The following is a 20,435-nucleotide window of genomic DNA, read 5'->3' as shown; positions in this document are numbered from 1 at the left end:
GAGTGAAGGGTAGATTTACCGTGTTGTGGAAGTTAGTGGAATGCTGCATAAGCGCTCACTAACTACAATCAATCAATCAAACATTCGCGAGCATCAGGAACTGATGCATAGCGGCTACAGACATTCGTGGCTAGGTCACTACAAGTGTATGAAAATTAGGCCATGTTGATTTAATTATATGGATGACATCCTCTGGGAACCCCAAAACTGATGCGAGCGTGCGAACAAAAAAAATATTTGCCCCCCCCCCCCCCAAAAGAAAAGTTGACTTCATTATAAAATCTACGTGGTCAGGAAGCTTGAACAAATTAATAAACACACAGAGAAACGTATACCAAATCATGAATTCTTCATTTTGTTCTTTCACATCTTCTTTGACTTTGGGCTTCTACGACATAAGTATCCAATTTCTGATATATCTTTTGAAAGTTTCGGCGTATATTTGCCCATTTTGTAGCTTCTTTGCACGATATACAGTATGGTAGAAAACGTGTCTTTTTTTAAATGTACGAAAATTGATGCGCGCGCGGATGTCATCCATATAATCAAATTAACATGGCCTTAACAAGCATCAGTTGGGACCTTTCAGGGTAAAACCTAGGCCTGTCAGTAGCTCCCCGCTGCCTGGTCGTAATCTGATCAAAAACTGTCAGTTTCCATTGGCAGATCAAACATTGATACATCAAATGTGTTCTTTGAAATGAAAGGCTCCTTTTATCTAGATCTGTTAGACAAAAAGTCAATTTTGCCCCAAAGGTGGACTTTTGACGTGCCATGATTATTCGTGGTGATAACTGATGATTTATCGATTTTAATGTCATAAACGTTTGAAGTTATAATCTACTTTGAAACAATATCAATGATTCAATCTTTTGATAGAAGGTCATGACCAGAAGGGCTTAGACCTTGTTTTGGGGATGTGTATTTCGATTAGGATTGCGTTAATGGAAGGGACGTACAAAATGATCGAGTACATTTTTTGATCATGTCTTATGAGCATTATCCGTCTGTTATAAGAAAATTTGACAGTGCCTTGAAGATCAACTGATCACGACGTTATCACGTGATAATCACGTGATATTCACATGATAATGGTGTAAATTAGATTTTTCTCTTGTTAACGTGTAAAAAAAGACATATAGTTGTGTGAGAAACATTGTACATTGTGGATTGTACTCTACGTATTCAACATGAGTCGGTATATCTACTAGGGGGAGGATAATTTGACTGTTGCCACTACGTAAAGGATGACGTCATGACATGTCGCAATCATGGATTTATCATTCCATCAACATGGCGGCGGCTGCCGTTTTATAAGCCGTGACGTCATGTGCAAACACTGCATAAAGCATACCGTAAAGGAAACTGGAATGTCCCGTATGAATAAACACACACCCACACATTCGTCCAATTTGTACCCCGCTGGCGCCATTGTGATTTCAAACCACAAATCTTATTAATCACCTACTGTTTTGGATTAATGTAGATTACCTGTTTAATACAAGAATCACGGTAAAATAAACAAAAATTTTGCAAACGTCATTTTTCATTCTATCAAGTATACTTTAAGTAAAAGATTCTCTATCATTGACCCAAATACATACGTGTACACGCATATATTTACATACATTAGTCGACGATGCCAACATCAACATTGCTCTACCTATGACGTAATACTCCACCGACCTGCAAGGCCAAGCATGGTATTATCTTACATATTTAGCGTTGAGTTCATTCATTCATTCGTGATGTTAGGAAGACTATCCTTTTGAAAAAAAGTAAAGACAAGCAAATATTTCAGGATCATAAACTTTGATGGTAAACAGAACAGAACAAGCTGCCTATACGACCAAAGTTACTTGATCCACGCACATCCCTACTCTTGTCGATAAGTGTTGTGGGATCATTTATGTGCTCGAGGTGTGGCTCTCCTCAAATATAGTACCTTCATTCAGCGACCTATCCGAGGAACGCACCTAACCGAAGATGAATTCACTCATTTTCACCTGAGTGAAGTGAGGAAAGTTGTGTAAAGTGCCTTTCCCAAGTAGCTTTTGCCCGCTACCCAAGATCCGCTAGCCTGCCAAACGAGCCAAACTTATATTTTTAACAAGGCTGGACTCCAGGCTATTTCCCAAGGGCACAACGTCAACGAGACGTGTCAGGATTCGAACCAGGGGCCTCTGGGATCTGGGCCACACACCCTAACATAACGCAACGCGAGTACACATTCAACGGGTTGTTCCCTTGGAAAAGTCACTTTACACGACTTTCCTCACTTCACCCAGGTGTAGAAATGGGTATATTGTTCTCTGTACGTGGCACTGTTGAAACAAGTCATGAAAACCTTGAGTGCAGTGCCACGTCGTCCTTGTCTGTTCAAAAACGACGTTAAAATATCTAACGGGTTAGCGCCCCTACCGTTCAACATGCACGTCATCATTATAACCCCGTTGTCATCACCGAATTCCCGACGCACGATCTTATTACTCCCCCAGTGATGGTGGATTATACTGGATTATCTTTCAGATAGATAAATGCCGAGGAATCAAAGTAACGGGTTAAAGCCAGATTAGGTGTCTAGTCGTGGATTAATGCGACTGGTGGCCTTGAACATGACTATTCGTGCGAGAAATCACAAATGTTGGTATCAATATTCATAGGGATGTCCCTGTAGCTTGATTGGTAGTAGCATCACAGTTGAGCTTCTGGTTCCAATTAGTCAGTAACTTGGAGATCTCGGTTCGAATCCTGGGAAGGGCATCCTGGTTGGAGCTGCATTCGTCTTTCGGAAGTGACGTAAAATGGAGACCCTTGTTTCTGGTGCTCAATGAGCTCCTGGTTGAAATTAGTTAGTAAGTTAGTAACTGAGAGATCTCGGTTCGAATCGTGGGAAGGGCATCCTGGTTGGAGCTGCATTCGTCTTTCGGAAGGGACGTAAAATGAGGACCCTGGTTCCTGGTGCTCAATGAGCGCCTGGTTCAAATAAGTTAGTAACTGTGAGAGCTCAGTTCGAATCCAGGGAAGGGTATACTGGTTGGAGCTGCATTCGTCTTTCGGATGGGACGTAAAATGGAAAACCCGTGATTGAATAGGTGCCTCGAGCACGTTAAAAGACACTACAACAGCCTCATCACTCAGATGGGTACCTACTGGCTGTAGTTCAGATGAAAATATATTTTGGGCCAACATCGTGTGGGAAAAGTAATCTCACAGCAGCTGTAAGACGTGTCAACAAGACATACCAGAAAGATTTCTTATCGTAAAGATTTCAGGTGTTTATATCTGACATTGCTTTGACATTATTGAAGACGTTACAGCTGGAATTGAAAATCTTCGTACGACACACGTACCTACTGTTTTGCAGTAGAAAAAATGGGGTACTCTCTTACGACACAGCTGTCATTTTGCGGCAGAAAAAAATGGAGGGGGGGTATCTACCGCTGTATACTTGATCAAACTTTTTCTTGATTCAAATCTGATTATCCAAGCTGTACAAATACTCTATCCATGAATACTGTTCTTGTTTACTTTAGGAAAGGTCTATGTCCTTATACCCGCTGTGCATGTGATTGTAAGTTTAAAACATCATTTTACGGTACACTGTTCACCAAACAACACTGTAGGTGGTAACCAATGAGACTGGCGATGGTCCATAACTTCCTTTTTATTGCAGTCAATGGCCTGGCAAACCATTATAATCTTATACAGAACTATACATTTTTTTAAACAATCTTTATATATGGAAAAGCTACGAATCATTTCTGGCTATTCACATTTCGTATTTTGAAAAATAAGCACTGAGTCCTTTTTTTATTTATTTATTTATTAATCTTTAGGGTGGTCCCTTCAGTTAACAATGTAACTGATTTCCAAGGGAGCTCATAAATTTAGTTGTACTCCGATACTCATATGACTGACAAGAGCGTTCTTGAACCGATGTTAATTCTATTTAGCTAGCTTTTTACTTCTGGCGTCGTTTTTAAGTGGCTCCATTAAGCAAATGTTTGGAAGAATGTTTGAAGGATCTGTGCCTAAGGGCTGGCGGCTGCCTTGCCCCCAATACAAATATTTAACCTTTATTTCGCCAAACTTTGTAACATTTACGAAGCTTAAGTTCTGCACATACATGTATGTAAGGGTCGTCATATTTGTATACGTCATATCTACGTACTTTTACATATTAGGTTACATTTGCGTCACATTAATTGCCTTGCCCCCAATACAAATATTTAACAGTTACTTTGCCAAACTTTGTAACAGTTAGAAAGCTTAAGTTTATTTTTTCTTTTTAAGGTTCTGCACACATATGCGAGGGCCGTCGTAGCTGTATACGGCATATCTACTTATTTCTATATATCTAGATACATTTACGTTCCATTTACAAGTACGGAAAGTTCCGGAAAGGTCAGATTTGTCTTTCAGTCGCATTAACGAAATCTTAGAGTCTGGTTAAGTTTAGTTTAATTTTAGTTAAGTTTAAGTGTAGTAAGTTTTTGCATATTTCGGAAAGTTGGTGCAAACCTATATTTTTTTCACTACCGGTACGACCAATACTGTCCACCCAAACAGACTTTTGTTTAAATTTCAGTCATCTAATTTATCTATTTATACAAGAAAAGATACACCAAGACAACAAGCCTGTTTTTCAGGTATCCTTGATATTGAAATAGTTAGATATTAAAGGCGAGACGTGTGAATTTACGTCAATAGTTATAAATTAAAAACATGACGTGTGAATTTACGTCAATAGTAATAAATTTAAAGGCAACCAAAGCAATATTAGGGCCCACAAATTTAGGATAGAAAAAAATCTGAAATATTTATGGTAGTAACATTTACAAACATGGTTTAGCTCATTTGTACGATAACTTCATACTTTGAGCATTCTAAAACCACGCCAAATCGTGCCGTTAACGATGATCTCTTTAGTTTCGTGAGCCTACAAAAACCCCGGCGACGACTTTCAGGGAGTTCTCACATCACAACATCATAAGAATAACAATGACAACGTCGTCTTTTTGATTCTTGAAAAACACAATAAAGTCGAAACCGGTCGAATACCAGTCTCCGCTGTCATTTTCCCAAGAACTACTTATGAACGTCGTCTTTTTGCATTATCGATGTAGCTATACATTGTGATAGTGTTATTTGTACTAATCATGTATAGAGATTACTAAAAAAATTGGCTTTCAAAATCCGATTTTTGGTCCCTAATACTGCTCGGGTTTCTTTAAAGACCAGACGTGTGAATTTACGTTCCGTCAAGGTTTTATAGTCCATACAGCACCGCTACCTCCCAAGCTTGTTTTTGCCCTGGGACTAACATTTAGTTAACCCTTTCCAAATACAGCACAGTAGCGATAACGAAGCGCCTTCAACCGTGTTAAACTCTAATAACTCATTCCGACAAGCCTTCAGGAAATGTTTGCTGACTTATCGGTTCTACATGTCTGGTAAAGATACGATGGAGGCTGTTTTGTAACATTCAATTTCCAACACAAAATAGACAAAAAATTATTTCCTCCCAGATTCACCCATACGCGAATGTAACCTCTATCAACATAATCCGCCGGGTTACATAAATCCGCCACTTTGAAAAACAGTAAATTTAAGAGATCTCTAGTGCAGCAACCTCCCTCCAAGGTATACACAGTTTAGATATACAAGAGTGCATTATATACCGGGGGATGTTGGGTTGGAGATCTGTTTAGACGTCTCTTTTCAAGGTGACGGAATTATATGCCCTGAGGGAATTATGTTACGCCCAAAGCACGAAGTCCACTCGTCATAAGATCTAATAAGGGAATCACTCTACACGGCAAATATCTAATACAGTATAACTTTGGCCAGGTAAAAGACCATTCTACATTACAAGGACTAAACACTGCCTAAAACTATATAAAACAAGTCAGTATTTGCTATGAGAAAGCTACTCAGGACAAATAGATACGTTTTTGTATAACAAGCATGATTTTACATAGCATTGGATCCAGTCTTGCCCTTCAAAAAGGCTTTATCTTTGAATAGAACTTCTCAGATAATTACATATTGTAACTGTCTCCAATGCTATTGTAGTACATAAATCTTTACCTCCCTACGTGGTTTGACAGACGGAGTTTGACAGAGAAACTGACAGTTTCGTTACACATGCATTCGTCTTCAAGTGGATGTTTATGTAACCGCGTCACATTGTTTTCGTCTGGCAAAAACATCTTTCTTTCCAATCAATTCGTCTGTGAAACATCAGCGTTTGTATGTCGACAAAGTGCAGTGATTTAGATCTCTCTTTGTTTTTCTGTCCTTCTTGGTGAAACAAAACTGCAGTCTGTGATCTACCATGTTTTGTTTCAAAGTCTGAAGTACTACTGGGTATTACTAGTATACAATTCTTTGTAAACAACCATTAATGATCCCCCGTTAACGTTTCTGTGGTCATTCTGCTACTTTTCTCAGGTCAATACTTACTAATTGTACTTCAGAGAATGCTGCCCAGAACGTGACTAAGTTTGTATCCCCCTCCCTCATCACAATTCAGTCAATTTTGTGATCCATACGGCCGGGGTACCTAGCCTCCATAGTAGACTCTTTGGGGCCTTTTGGGGGGGGGGCTTATCGTACACTTTTGCTGATGACCTCTCCCTCTAGGGGCCAAATAGTTACGGACTGGCTGTACAATTGCAAACGACCCAGTACAAAAAGAAGTCATCGGGAAAAGGAAAATATTATAAGCCCCCCCCCCCCCCAAAAAAAGGCCCCAGAAAGTCTGCTATGGAGGCTACGGCATACCAGTCTCTTAATGTAACGAGTGCATATGTTGTACTCTCTATTTATCACCTTGGCCCTTATTTGCATGGCCTATGAGATGTCGTAACTGTTAACATCATTTGGCACGGGTATGAGTTCGTTGATCTCAAGTTGCTGTTTTTCTTCTTCCTTGCCTACGCATTGAATACCCAACGTAATTAGAATACAAGGTCAATTCTACATAAATGTATTGTCCATAAACATGTACTTGTGGACCATGGGGCTTGACTTTGTCCTGTGTAGGTACACGGGGAATGAGTCTAATTCAATCATGTATAGAATGTTCGTGTTCGGAGACAGGGCTAGTCAGAGAGTCGCCCTTGGGAGCAAGCGGGCGATGTTTTGGAAAGTGATATCAAACCAGCTTGCTGAAGAGCTAATCTCCAACTGACCGTGACAGAGAAGACAGGCGCTATGTACAGTACATGTATATACAGTTTTATTACAGGTTTGCGTAGCCATGAAAACCTTTGTTGGATCCGTTGGCATGTGTGGTGGCCGCCATCTTGAATTGTGACGTCACAGGGATGCCATACCATTTTATTGGGAGGGGTGTTTTTTTGGGGTCACAGGGATGCCATACCATTTTATTGGGAGGGGTGTTTTTTTGGGGTCGCTAGCGTCTCTATTTTTAAGAAATCGACACACAACTATCACACAATCAACTCAAATGCTTGATTTAACTCAAATGAAAATAAAAAATTAATACCAATTCATATCATAAAAAGACCCGTAATCGCTAAACTAACATAGCAAACATGAAGTGTATGTAGCACAAATACTTAACTCTAGTTTTAGCTCTTTTACAGTACAAAACACAGTGTATCACAACGTTCAGTCCTAAATACCCTGTTACCGATGTGCCCAGTCGACGAGCTTTGGCCGTATTTGTTGATAGCCAGAGGGTGGAAGAGGTTTGAAAATCGCTAGAGACTAGAACGTATTTTTCACCTGAATGTCTACCTCATCGCATTGGACGGGGCTCGGCCGATCGATGTCTAAAATTGACGATGATTTGGAGAACACCCGGCACATTGCTGCCAAAATTTCATTTAGAGCTCTCAGATTCATCATCGATCGATTTACCTGATGTGTGACAGGGGCTTTAGGACGTCTTGGAACCATTGTGTGTACCGGAGTTTGAACCCAATCAATCAATCAATTAACCAATCAAACGGTTTGTTGTTAAAACAATGGACTGGCAGCCATGGGCTGAATTATGTCTTGTTGTACAGCGCACCAATACATTAAAACAGTTTTAGATTCTTAATTACATATAAGTATTAAAATAGACATGAAAATTATACAGGAGATCTAGCAAATTGTTATTACGTGATGGAGCAATTACATAAATTTTTATTTTGGGTTTCACGTACCAAGATGAAACCATTGTTTTTAACGTAGAACATTACATACACCTTATGGCATGAGGTAATTTTTTCTACTGTTTAACAGGGTTATCGTGTGTACGATATACTGCTTCGTCTGTAACGTTCGGTTCTGGGTCTGACATAGTCTATTTGATTGCTGGAACTCACAACCTCTAGCTTGTCCAAAAGACGGTGTCACTAACTATTAGACTGTGCACTCTTGGAGGCTAGATGCTTCAGTCAGCCCACTAGCTGTTGAAATATAGGCTAAAAGTGAGATACAACAGCGGACACTTTGCCGTTACCATGCCTGCATTGACAGGTACTTGAGAAAGGCACTTAACCCAAATTCTCCCCAATCCAAAAAAGTAAGGCAGGGAATGGTCAGTCTTCATAGAACCTACTTCAGTTAGTCCTCATTCTGTGTGTCAAGTTTGTCTCAAACTGGATGTTTCTGACTTATTTAGAGAGAAGAGATGCTGTTGCAGACTAATCTATGTAATACTACGGTCCAAATTACACCGTTGCCCGTCGGGGGGTGTAGTTACGCCCGGGAGCCGAGTGCTCGCACGATTACCTCACGGTGTCTATTTATTAACCGGGTCCCGCGTTGATTTTAAGTCCAAGTCAAAATGCTTTGGGGTCCCGGTCGGGCCAAAAAATAGCCCGGCAGTCCACGGTGCAACGGAGGGGTCACGCCAGGAAAAAAAAGGCTGTCAACTACCCGGCGGGAGGCCTCTTTTTTCAATTGGGACCGTCACATAACTTAAAAAGAAGAGGAGGCCATAAACATCAGGGCACTCCAGCCATCACTTAACATAGACGGTGGGCGTTATAAACTTCCTGGCACGTTTGACCAATTGCTGACGTCACGTATCCGTAAAGTCACGTGTGAATAAGGTCACTTGTCTATAACTCTCGCGAGTTTACGTTCGGAAGTGATTGGTCATGATTGATACTGAAGAAGGCAACAGTGGTCGTTGAAAGTTTTTGAATCCGTGTATACCTTTAGCTTTGTGTTGGAAGAAAGTTTAGCATTGTAATAAAAAGAAATCCTGTATGTGCAGCCCATAACATTGAACTGTCATTCGGGTAGCTCATTCGGGTCTTGTTACGAGGTAAAGATAAAGATAAAGAAAGAGCCTTGAGGTCGTTCAACATGTAATTTCTATTGGAATCAGGAAGTAGATATACATAAGACTTAATTGTATTGACCTTTATTGAACCCGTATAATCCTCCCATTGTTTAAGCACCTGACGCCTCAGTTTTATTAACAGGCGTTAAGATCCAGGCAGACAAGTGTACAATGGTCTTTTAATTGATAGTGAATAGTAATGTGTTTTCGTTAGTATGGATCAATGTACGGTAAAGGTATGCTAACTCGGAACAAGAGGAAAGTGGAAGCGTGCAATTCGTCAAACCACCGCATGGTGGCTACTGGTCAGTGTGCTATATCAGTGTGCCGCTTGGATGGAGAGACGTTGATGGAAATAGTATTTACAGGTTTTCGTAGCTAGCAAAGCCTTTGTTTGATCCGTTGGCATGTGTGGTGGCCGCCATCTTGATTTTGTGACGTCGCAGGGTAGCCATACTATTTCATTGGGAGGGGTGTTTGGGGGGGGGTCGCTAGCGTTCTGTCTATTTTTAACAAATCGGCACACAACTATCGAACATTCAACTCAGATAAAAAGAAAAATTCAATACCATTTCATACCACGTAATCGCTAAACTCAATAATAGCAAACCTGAAGTATATGTAGCACAAATACTTAACTCTAATCCAATTAGAGTTTTCGCTATGAGCAATCTTCGGACCGAAAGTATACCCATGATTTCCCAATAATTTCTGTACGACAATTCGCCCATTCAAGTCCAAGAGTTCATAAGTCATGCTTTCTGATTGGACCAGCGGGAGGCTATTGGGAACGATGACGTGGGCGGAGTGATCGACAATTTGTAGATATTTAACGATCGCCTGGGGGCGCTCTTATCGGACCTACTTTATGACTTCTTGGCCATCGACAACTCCCTACGTCACCATGCAGATTGCGTAACTCTTTATAGTGTGATTCCTCACTTTTTTTTTAAAATACAAATTTCATTTACAGCATTTGAATGAAAGTTTTGTCTTTAATTCTTTTTCTGTATTTTCGTCGAATCAACCAGTATTGCTAACTTGGCGATAAAGAAGTTACATAAGGATTTATGATCGTCAAAGTGTCTCAACGTTTATAAAAGTTTTAGATATAACCCTCTTTTTAAAGAAATAACGCAGTTATTCTGGAGTAGAGTGCAACTTTCTTTTCGTAAAAATGCAAATGGCGAAATGTATTCAGTGATTTACAATAGGAGAGCGCTCGTTATGAAATAAAGAAGCTAAATGAGCGGCATAGCATAGCCATCCAATCGCTATACGTCTTACATAATTGAATCCCAAGTGTAGGTGGTCCACGCAGAATGAAATTTGTGTTCCCAGACGCGATCTTGGCCCACGCAAGTCATCTATGTATATGGGATTACAGAAAGAAATGTGAGAAGAGTTTTATAGCTTGCCTAATGTGTGCCAACTTCCCTGTGTGGCTGCTAGCTCCTGTGGGATATCGGGCATTGACATAGGCCGCTGTGTAAGGTTCTAGCCCCGCTCGGGCACAAATGTTTGGGGTTGCATTTCTCCCTTCAGATGGGGGCGTAAAGCCGGCATTCCCGTGTATGGGGGACCCTTAGGCGTCAAACCTCTACGTACCTGGTGTGTGAAAGGTTCGAGCCCCGCTCGGATACTGTTGTCCTTAGGGGTTGCAATTGTTCTTTTGGATGGGGACGTAAAACTGGCGGCCATGTGCATGTAGGGCGTCGGGCGTTGGCCTTAGGCGTCAAAACTTTGTATATAAAAGAAACCCAACACACTTATTGAGAAGAGTGGGGTTAAGTCGTTGAGCTTGTCTGAAAACGTGAGCTGTAGTGTAGTATCGCACTAGCTACATGTACCAACTTGCTTCAATTTAGGAAAACGTATTATCTTCGCCGAGAAGATTATGTTTTCGGTTACGCCAGCTGTCGGGTGTGTCTGTATGTATGTCAAGAGCATAACTCGAGAAACCTTTCGGATTGATTTTCATGATTTTTGGCAGGTGTGTAGTGGTTGTGCAAGGGAAGGTCAAGTTCAAAAATCGTTTACCTGGCGTTTTTCAACAGTACTGCAGCGGAATTTGTTTACCGAATGATTGATTGATTGATTGTGTAATACATGTATATATACCACAATATCCTATTACACAATAAGTAGGCGAAGTACCCAAGCGCAATCTGATAAAGAAGTGACAAATGTGTGAAAAGTTTTGTTTCATCTTTTGCACTTCTGACACCATTATAATGGATGTTATGTAAGTGGTTGGACAGATAAAAGCATGTTATTCTTTTCCATTTTCCCCTATCTGCCATTTCCGTTACTTCTTAGCGATTACACGTACATGCCACAGGCGACGCATGAATTTTACTGATAAGAGTTTTCTTGGAATTTTCTTTCTTCTGTCTTTGAATGTAATAAGACCTAGAGCCGCAACATTACACAAGATGTCGAAGACAACGATGACATATAATCTTTTGCACAGTTAGAGTACAAGTGATACATTCAACCAAACCATCTACACACCAAGTAGAAATCCGACTAGGAAGCAATTAAAGTCGGTATGAAGAATCACACGGGGGCAGGCATTGACAAATGAGCTGTAACACAATGTCTGACACAATATCAGATAACCCGGAGTTTTTATCTTTTGATAAAAGAGCGATAACGTTAGACCACAAGGGGACATCGTAAGAGGTCTCAGTGAGGCCTTTATTTCATAATCCAGATATGTGGTATTAAGGTCACAAACGTGTGTCTGGTGGTCGTAATCTTACGGAATATTAATTTTCAAATCAATGAAGGCGATCAGGATTTCCTGGAAAGGAGCGTGGATGATTCACCAGACGAAAAGCAATCACTAAAGCTTTGGCGTTATAGTCACAAAGGGTCTGAGCATCCCGGTATGAAAGATCTTGATATAAATCTTACTTATGCAGGCTAAGGAGTACTAGCGCTTCGAGGGATGCACTACACTCGAATGAAATCACAAGCAAGCAAGCAATACTTCATATGATGTAAGATATAATCAATGATTAACTAGAGTTAAGTATTTGTGCAACATATATTTCAGGTTTGGTATGTTAGTTTAGCGATTACGTGATCTTTTTATAATCATTTGGTATTGATTTTTTTTCTTTTTATTTGAGTTGTGTGATAGTTGTTTGCCGATTTGTTAAAAATAGAGAGAACGCTAGCGACCCCCCCGCAAAACACCCCTCCCAATAAAATGGTATGGCTACCCATTGACGTCACAATTCAAGATGGCAGCCACTACACGTGTCAACGGACCCAACAAAGGTTTTGCTATGCAAACCTGTAATGACCCGGTACCCGCGCCGAACTATGTACGGTGATAACACCCGTCCAGTGACAAAAAAAACACTGAATAAACCACCGAGTGAGCGAAGCGTTCTCGTTCATTGCCCGTGTTTATGACGTTGCGGCTGTATATACATAAACGGAGTCATGCGATTGGTTCACGGCCTGGCTATATGATGATAGACTGCCATGTTGTTGTTGTTGTTGTTGTTGCTGTTGTTGTTGTTGTTGTTGTTGTGCCTTTATACGTGTGTCTTTATCATTGAAAAACTCACATTCGGTCTTACGGCCGCTTTTGGTGGACATCATAAAAACACTTATGTTCATATAGTTATAATTCATTATTAATGAATGAGATCCAAGCATATTCTTGTAATTTGTATGAATTTGTTTCAGCTGAGTGTTTTTTGTGTTACATATTTATTTTGACAACAACGCTGTGCCATGCGTGTCTATATATGTTTTTTGTTGAAAATTGAATAAAAAGAACGTGGACAAAATATTTCGCTGCGAGCAGGGTTCGAACCTGCGCGGGGAGACCCCATTGGATTTCAAGTCCAACGCCTTAACCACTCGGCCATCGCAGCTCCTGTCATAACTTTTATTACCATATGTCTGTATCACGTCACTCACTTTTTTTAATCTAAAGCCATGTTGATTTGATTGTATGGATGACATGGACTGGGAACCAAAAAACAGATGCAAACAGTAAAAAAAAGTTTGGAAAAAAAGTTGCCTTCATTATGAAATTTGAGTGTGGTATACCGATAAATAGAATCTTCATTTTTGTTCACTTCTTTGACTTTTATTTTGGAATTGACTTTGGCACTCTACGACATTAGTATCCGTTTTCCAATATCACAATTGACAGCATGCCTGGTCTGGTTATATCGTCTGCTTTGTATAATTCGGGTTGATCAAGAACCTTTTTTTTCATAACCGAGAAAAATTGATGCAGGCGCGGATGCCATCCATATAATCAAATCAACATGGCCTAAAGTATAAGAAAACTAGAAAGGCAACATTTGCGAGCAAATACAGCATGTTTAGCCATACTCCTCGCCATGCAAAAAATGGACTCTCCCAAAATAACAATGGACCATTCTAAAATACTTGCACTAAAAAAATGAATCACCCCAGTCCAAAATTGAGTCTTCCAGTAGCACCTCAACACAATATGGACCAGTCCACAACCATATCCACTAATTGATTAACAAATACACTTCTGCTAAAAAATGGACTTTTTCATAATCATTCCAGCTCAAAATTGAAAGAAATAATTAAAGAATCCTCCCCTTGCAAGAATGGGATATTCCGTGCCATTTCCATGTAAACCAGTCGAAAAATATCCGCTGAAAATTACACTCTTGCGCATAATCAACCCAGTTCAAAATTGAATTAAAAAAGATCAACCCCAGGGAAGAATGAAGTTTTCTATAGTATACATATGAAGATTTGACAGGAGACGAAGGAAATGACCAAAAACAACATATTTGAGTCAATTCAAAGTCACCGAGAGGGTTTTAATATAATATTTGTAATATGTTTGAACTATTTTGATTAAAAGAATGTCTAAGTCACAATAGTTCTAAAGTGTTCAAACAATTAGAATTGAAACTTATAACATGTTTGAACTTATTTCACATACGTTGGAAACATTTCGAACGTAACTACACAAAAATCTCTTTATTTAGAACAGTTTCAAACCATCTATCCAAATGTTTCAATGTTCGAACAATTTGTAACAAAAGATTTTCACAATTGCCCTCATAAACGAAGGTGCTAAGTCCTCCTGTGTGTTTCTGCCTATTTTCGGTGGCCGCGCTAGACCACCAGCGGATTTGTTTTGACGGAGCGTCACCCGCGCGCGACGATGTACACTGTTCGGCACCGCTAATATCCGGCATTTTCCCGCTCCAAAACACTCCACAAGACCCACGTTTTTAGTGTTTTGCCTCTTGTGCAACACGATTCGATTTGCATTACTAACGGGACGAAAATGATAGAAAAAATTCACCCCGTCCCGGCGTCCGTCCCAAAAACATGAACGACATGAAAATATATTTTCTTACAGATTCAATCACGAAAATCAACAGCATGGGATTCCAAATTTTCGCACGGCCTACAATTTATCATGGTTGAACTTCCTTCCAAGGCGTGCGATAGATAAACATTCCCGGCACATAATAGTCACTAGTAGTACCAGACTAACGCAAGCTCATGATGATAATAGGGAGAAAGTTTGTCAGTGAAGTTTGGCCACCAGAGGGTACATTCATTTAACGTTACAAGCTAGCGCAAAGGGGCGAATCATTGACCTTACCGGGGACTGACTCTCCTGGCCTAATCATTCCTTTTTTGCCGAATTCTACGATCCATACGCCCCTACGTAGGACATGTAGGAAGGCCTGGTGGTGGACGCTACACATCACTTGTTTTCTGTTATGAAATTTCCTAAACTGCAATTTAACCACTGAGTTTAAGGGAACATGGTGTTTTCCCGATAATCACGTTAAATGTTTATGTCCGGTCTTTCCTCCTCGTAAGCAAACTTCCAGCTTGGCCAGGTGCAAGGCACTCGGGGTCAATGACCTGTAGGTCATATGTAGTATTGAAAGTGACAGAAGTGGCAAATATTGTCAAGAAAGCCCAAAATAAATCGTTTTGAATATATGTATGCCAAAAATGGGAATGTAGTCCTTTAAATATTTGTTCAAGCCACATATACAGCAAATTTCAGGTCATTCGGTTGAAATACCAGGGCGCAGGAGGCCAAGATATGCTAAAAATAGCCTAAAAACCTCAATAAAATCACTTTCAAGGTCAATATCAAAAAAAGGAAAAGAACGCACATTGCTTTTTGCCTACATTACCTCTGTACCAAATTTCAGGTCATTTGGTCAAAAAATGACAGAGATGAATCGATTTGAAGATTTGACAGGAGGAGGAGGAGGAGAAGAAGAAGAAACATGAGTAAAAACAATATGTTTAGCCATACTAGGTATGGCTAAACATAATCAATCGCAGGTTAGAATATCAAAGCAACATTTCGCGAGACTATCGTATTCGATTTCTTGTCCCATCCATGAATTGCACCTCATCGTGCGGCAATTCCGGCTCAATCCGATCACATTACGTGTATTCAATACTCGAAAAACACGTCATTTCATTTCCGTTATCCATAAAGTTTTTGCAAATTAATGACAACGTACAAAGTATAAGTGAAACATAAAGCATCGTTATAGGTAACGTTATCCAAGCATACATGCGGTATAAACCTTTTCTCCAAGCAGAACATGATGGAAATTGATACTTTTTATTGGGTCGGCGCTCTCGACCAATTTGGGGGGGGGGGATATGATAAGATGGTCACTAAGAAATTGGGACTGATCATATGCATAAGTAATAAGGAAAAATCTATACTCCAATTCTAGCCATGTTGTGGTAGCTCACACCGGTTAGTTTCAAATCTGGGTCAAGAATGCCTAAGGTCCCCACAGCTGGCGGTCAAACCACAAAAGGGGTACACTACAAAACCTGTATACTTGTTTCTATTATGTGGATAGGTTAAGTGTTACTTAAAATGGTGAAAATGCAAATCAGAATCTAATATGCATAATTAAGGGGCCCGGGGTATTCTATAAACCCACTCCGTTCAATGGTACGACAGTTACCCTAGGGGGTGGGTGGGGGTGGCTGACAATAAACGGGGCATATGGAAAGATGGTCACTACGAAATTGGCTAACTCCTTACACATGAGATTCTACTTAGACAAGATAGAAGATTTCAACTTTACGATCGCTATACGTAGCTATCAGATTCTTCATCTTTAAAGATTTGCAAAGAACTGTGACTATGTGCGCAGAAAATACATCTGATTATTTAGCACATTTATTTAGTTAGTATCAGTAAAGATGCCAAAAGACGAAGTATACGTAGGTTAAAAAGTTGTGCTAGTAATTTTTCGGACGAATAATTTTGCAGCCTACTAGTGACTTAATGAGCTAACACTCATCTAACTCATTAAATCACTAGCATGAGAATCATTTATACCTTTAGTTACCTTGAATCTCTTACTAGTGATTTAATGAGATAGCATGCCTCTAACTCATTGAATCACTGATAAGAGAATCTTTAAATCCCTTACTAGTTAGTGATTTAATGAGCTAGCATGCTTCTAACTCATTAAATCACTAGTAAGAAATTTTTTAGATTCTTTACTAGTGAATTAATGAGCTAACATACCTCTAACTCATTAAATCACTGGTAAGAGAAACTTTAAATCCCTTACTAAGTTGTGAATAAATGAGCTAGCATGCATCTAACTCATTAAATCACTAGTAAAAAATCCTTACCAATTCACCCCACCCCCTTAAGGACTACGATATAGTCCAAGTATTTGTCATACTGTCAGGATGCGTCTGTCTGTCTAACCTTATCCAGAACTTAAATCCTTTGAGTCGACTTGAAATAGCAAAGATAACGCTTCAACACTCCTCGGTAATATGTCAACAGCTTTCTGACATACCCCGGAGTGTCAGTTTATCATTTTCACCAATCGCAACTTCCGCCGTGTCTATTTATCATAAGGATTCACATTGAAAAGTGATAAAAATGGGTTCACGGCCAACTGTTTCCTCGAGCTGTCCTGGTGTTGGATAAACTTGGATATTTCGTTGTCAACTCATAGCTAAACCAACTTGAGTCTTCTTTTTCTATTTCATGAGTTTGTGATTCGGTAACCGCGAAAAGTAAATTTTAGTAGATTTCGGGAAGGCGTTCGATAGAATAGTCCAGACTATGATTCAAACCTCGCTTTGGAACGATTGTGAGGGGTTGCAGTTTTCATTTCGGATGGGGCCGTAAAGCCAACGCGTTGCGGATGATGGAATGATGGATTCTTAAGCATTAGCCTCAAAATCCGAACTTCTGCACGTAAGAGAACCCAAAACACTTGTATAAAACAGTAGGGGATGACCAGGCACATTTGCATGAAAACCATATAGAACCAGCATTGCAGAAGTACTAGCTACTTGAAGAAAACACCATGCTTCACCAATTGAGGACGACTTCTTCATTAATACTTTTTTTACTTCACGAGCTTCTGTCCTGTACATTTCGTGCCCCGTCAGTTCCCTAGCACTCTTTCTATCTCTCTCTAATGCTAGGGTCACATTTACAAACCGGGGCCCGGCCGGGCAGTCTTTGGGAACAAAAAGTATGATATAAAAGACAACAAAAACCCAAAACGTACCCAAAATTATTCTAGAGCATAGCTTGTGCAGAATTATTGACATACACTTTGACTTCTCGTTTCCGCAAACAGCCCGGCCGGGCCCCGGTTAGGAAATGTGACCGTAGCATAACCGTGCATCATAATCATCTGGCCGTGACAGTCTCTCGGGCGCTCATGACCCATCTCCTCCATCCTTCCCTACCCTTCATTGCACTGGGAAGGTCTTCCAAGAAAGTACAATTCGCATCTAGACATAGTTGATGAATGTAGCCAGTATGGACTTACGTATCCATGTTTGGAGCCCATAGGAGAACATCACTGATGATCTCACCCTTGCTCATATTATCTATCCTCCATTTCACTGGACAGGTCTTCCAAAGTTAAGTTCGCATCTAGACAAAGTTGATGAATGTATAGGTAGTGCATGGTCTTCCCACACGTGCATGTCCATGTTTTGGAGCCCATACGAGAATATTACTTATGATCTCTCCCTTACTCATCTTACCTATCCTCCATTGCACTGGGCAGGTCTTCCAAGAAAGTACAATTCGTATCTAGTTGATGATTGTAGGCAGTATGGTCTGCCTACACTTGCATGTCCATGTTTTGGAGCCCATAGGAGAACATTATACGAACATCGACGTGTATAAACGACGTTTATTATATTCTAGGGAGCCATAGGGTAGTAAACGAGACCCAACTTTCATCCTAATTGTTATCAATTTCACACTGTCAGAAGCCGTATATCTTTTGATAAAAGCATATAGATCGTGGAGAGCTGAATAGCTTTGATCCTGCTCAGAACTTACCCCTTGAGGCCTGACATACGATCATACGTAATGAAAACAAATGTGAGATCTGAGTGCGCCAATACGTCAGTCTGGTGGTGGTAATTTCTCAGACCAGGGTCAATCTAGCAATTCTGTCGTAGATTTGTCGGTTGAAGGGATGGAGTTTGAAGCAAACATCTGTCAAACCACCCCCTATGTCCCTTTGTGACCAAAACGCGTTTGTTAAGTCAAACATCACTGCGTGCATTGTACTTAACCTGTATAGCTAGCTGTGCTAGCTGTACTTTGCATACAAAACCCAGGTTATGTTTCAGTTATTTTGTGTTGACCTCAGACCTCTCCCGCTCACTTTTGAGTTTACCATATTTGATTTTGTTTGGTCTTCTGTGCACCGATTGCATAAGTTTTTGTTCCTTGCATTTCATCTAATTGTATTTAATGTATTCAATGTGTAAGCGGACTCCAGGTAAAATAGTGTAAAATTTGTCAAAATTCAAAATTAATGGGGATCTAAATAAAACAAACAAACACCCTATAGGCACTACACTTCAATCTACATTATAGTCGATCCACACACAGAAGACTTGTAGGCATCTTAAGGCTATATGACAGGTGAAACTTTTAAGTGGCTTCGATTTTGTCGAAAAAACGGTTCATAAAGATTTATGACATATTAATAACCAATACATGTGAGCTTCCGTTGGAAGAAAAAAATGATTATCCATCTCCTTCCCTTGAGACTTATGGATCGACATTGCTGACAAACGATTTTTGTGCATAAGTGGTATAGCCCTGTCGTTAAAAAGCGGGCCACCGCTGCCACCAGTGTAACAAACAAGTAGACATGCACACTCTCTGGTTGCTTGCTACAACCGAACTAATCACATGGTTATGTCGAGGAAGGTTAAACATCCAGGTGATAAGATACGAAGAAAATAGTTAATCCAGTGGAATGATTTTGGAAACGGCCATGCAAGCAATATCAATGTGATCGGAAAACCAGAGTTCATATTCCAAGAGATTGCACTGCAATCACTGAATCAGCTATAGGTCACTGAATCATATTCTGTCTCATCAGTTGCCCAACTCAAAAATTCACGCACGTTTTGAGCGATTTTTCACCGATGAGTAGTCTGCAAATGACTACCATGATCTTCGCAAGGTCAGGAGTACAAAAAGTTGGGAATAGCGTCAAGCATAATAGGAGTCTACGCTACTTACTGTACAGAGAGATAGGTAATTCTTGTGTCTGCAGGACTTCGGTTATACGTTTCCAAGTGTTAAACAAAGAGATGTACATGTTTCACTGTAATGGTGTCAGAAACAATACTTTGAGTACAAACCAAAGTTTTTGTTGCGCTGCAGAATGGTAAATGTACTACTATAATTATAATGTAGTACAACGTTAGAGTAAACTTTCTTATCTGGTATCACAGCGACAAAATGAATAATTCTGTCGTCCGCAAATTAAAGGTGCAACGTTACATGACTCATCACAAGTGCATATCAAGAAACCATACTTTTTGTACAAGTCAAAGTTTTCTACCACGGCGTTTAATGTGCTACAAGATAAATATGCTATAGTATGCCGTAGTCCGTTTTATTTATAATTACAGCGGCGTTATGAGTTACATGTATACGTCTGCAAATTAAAGGATAGAGTGTACATGTCTCATTATAACTCAAACAATGATTATAGTAGAAATCAAATGGTTAGTTTGATAGCGGAACATGCGCTACAAGATAACTATAATGTATGGTGGCAATACAGCAGTGGCAATACAG

The 20,435-nt window shown here is 40.0% G+C and overlaps 2 protein-coding genes and 1 non-coding gene across 3 annotated transcripts in view; 1 reads left to right on the top strand and 2 right to left on the bottom strand.

Moving 5' to 3' along the window:
- LOC136447006 (tripartite motif-containing protein 2-like) overlaps window positions 1–20,435 on the bottom strand; it is a 136,033-nt gene that overhangs the window by 8,624 nt on the left and 106,974 nt on the right. The gene's annotated exons all lie outside the window — the stretch shown is intronic.
- The window catches only part of LOC136447009 (parathyroid hormone 2 receptor-like), a 115,774-nt gene that overhangs the window by 2,731 nt on the left and 92,608 nt on the right, over window positions 1–20,435 (top strand). The gene's annotated exons all lie outside the window — the stretch shown is intronic.
- Window positions 13,128–13,209, bottom strand: Trnas-uga (transfer RNA serine (anticodon UGA)). Its single transcript has one exon. It is a non-coding gene; the product is annotated as a tRNA-Ser (tRNA).

The sequence above is a fragment of the Branchiostoma lanceolatum genome, chromosome 13, assembly GCF_035083965.1.
Source record: "Branchiostoma lanceolatum isolate klBraLanc5 chromosome 13, klBraLanc5.hap2, whole genome shotgun sequence".
Taxonomy (NCBI): Eukaryota; Metazoa; Chordata; class Leptocardii; order Amphioxiformes; family Branchiostomatidae; genus Branchiostoma; species Branchiostoma lanceolatum.
The sequence above is the reverse complement of the archived record's forward strand: the minus strand, read 5'-3'. Positions and strand labels throughout refer to the sequence as shown.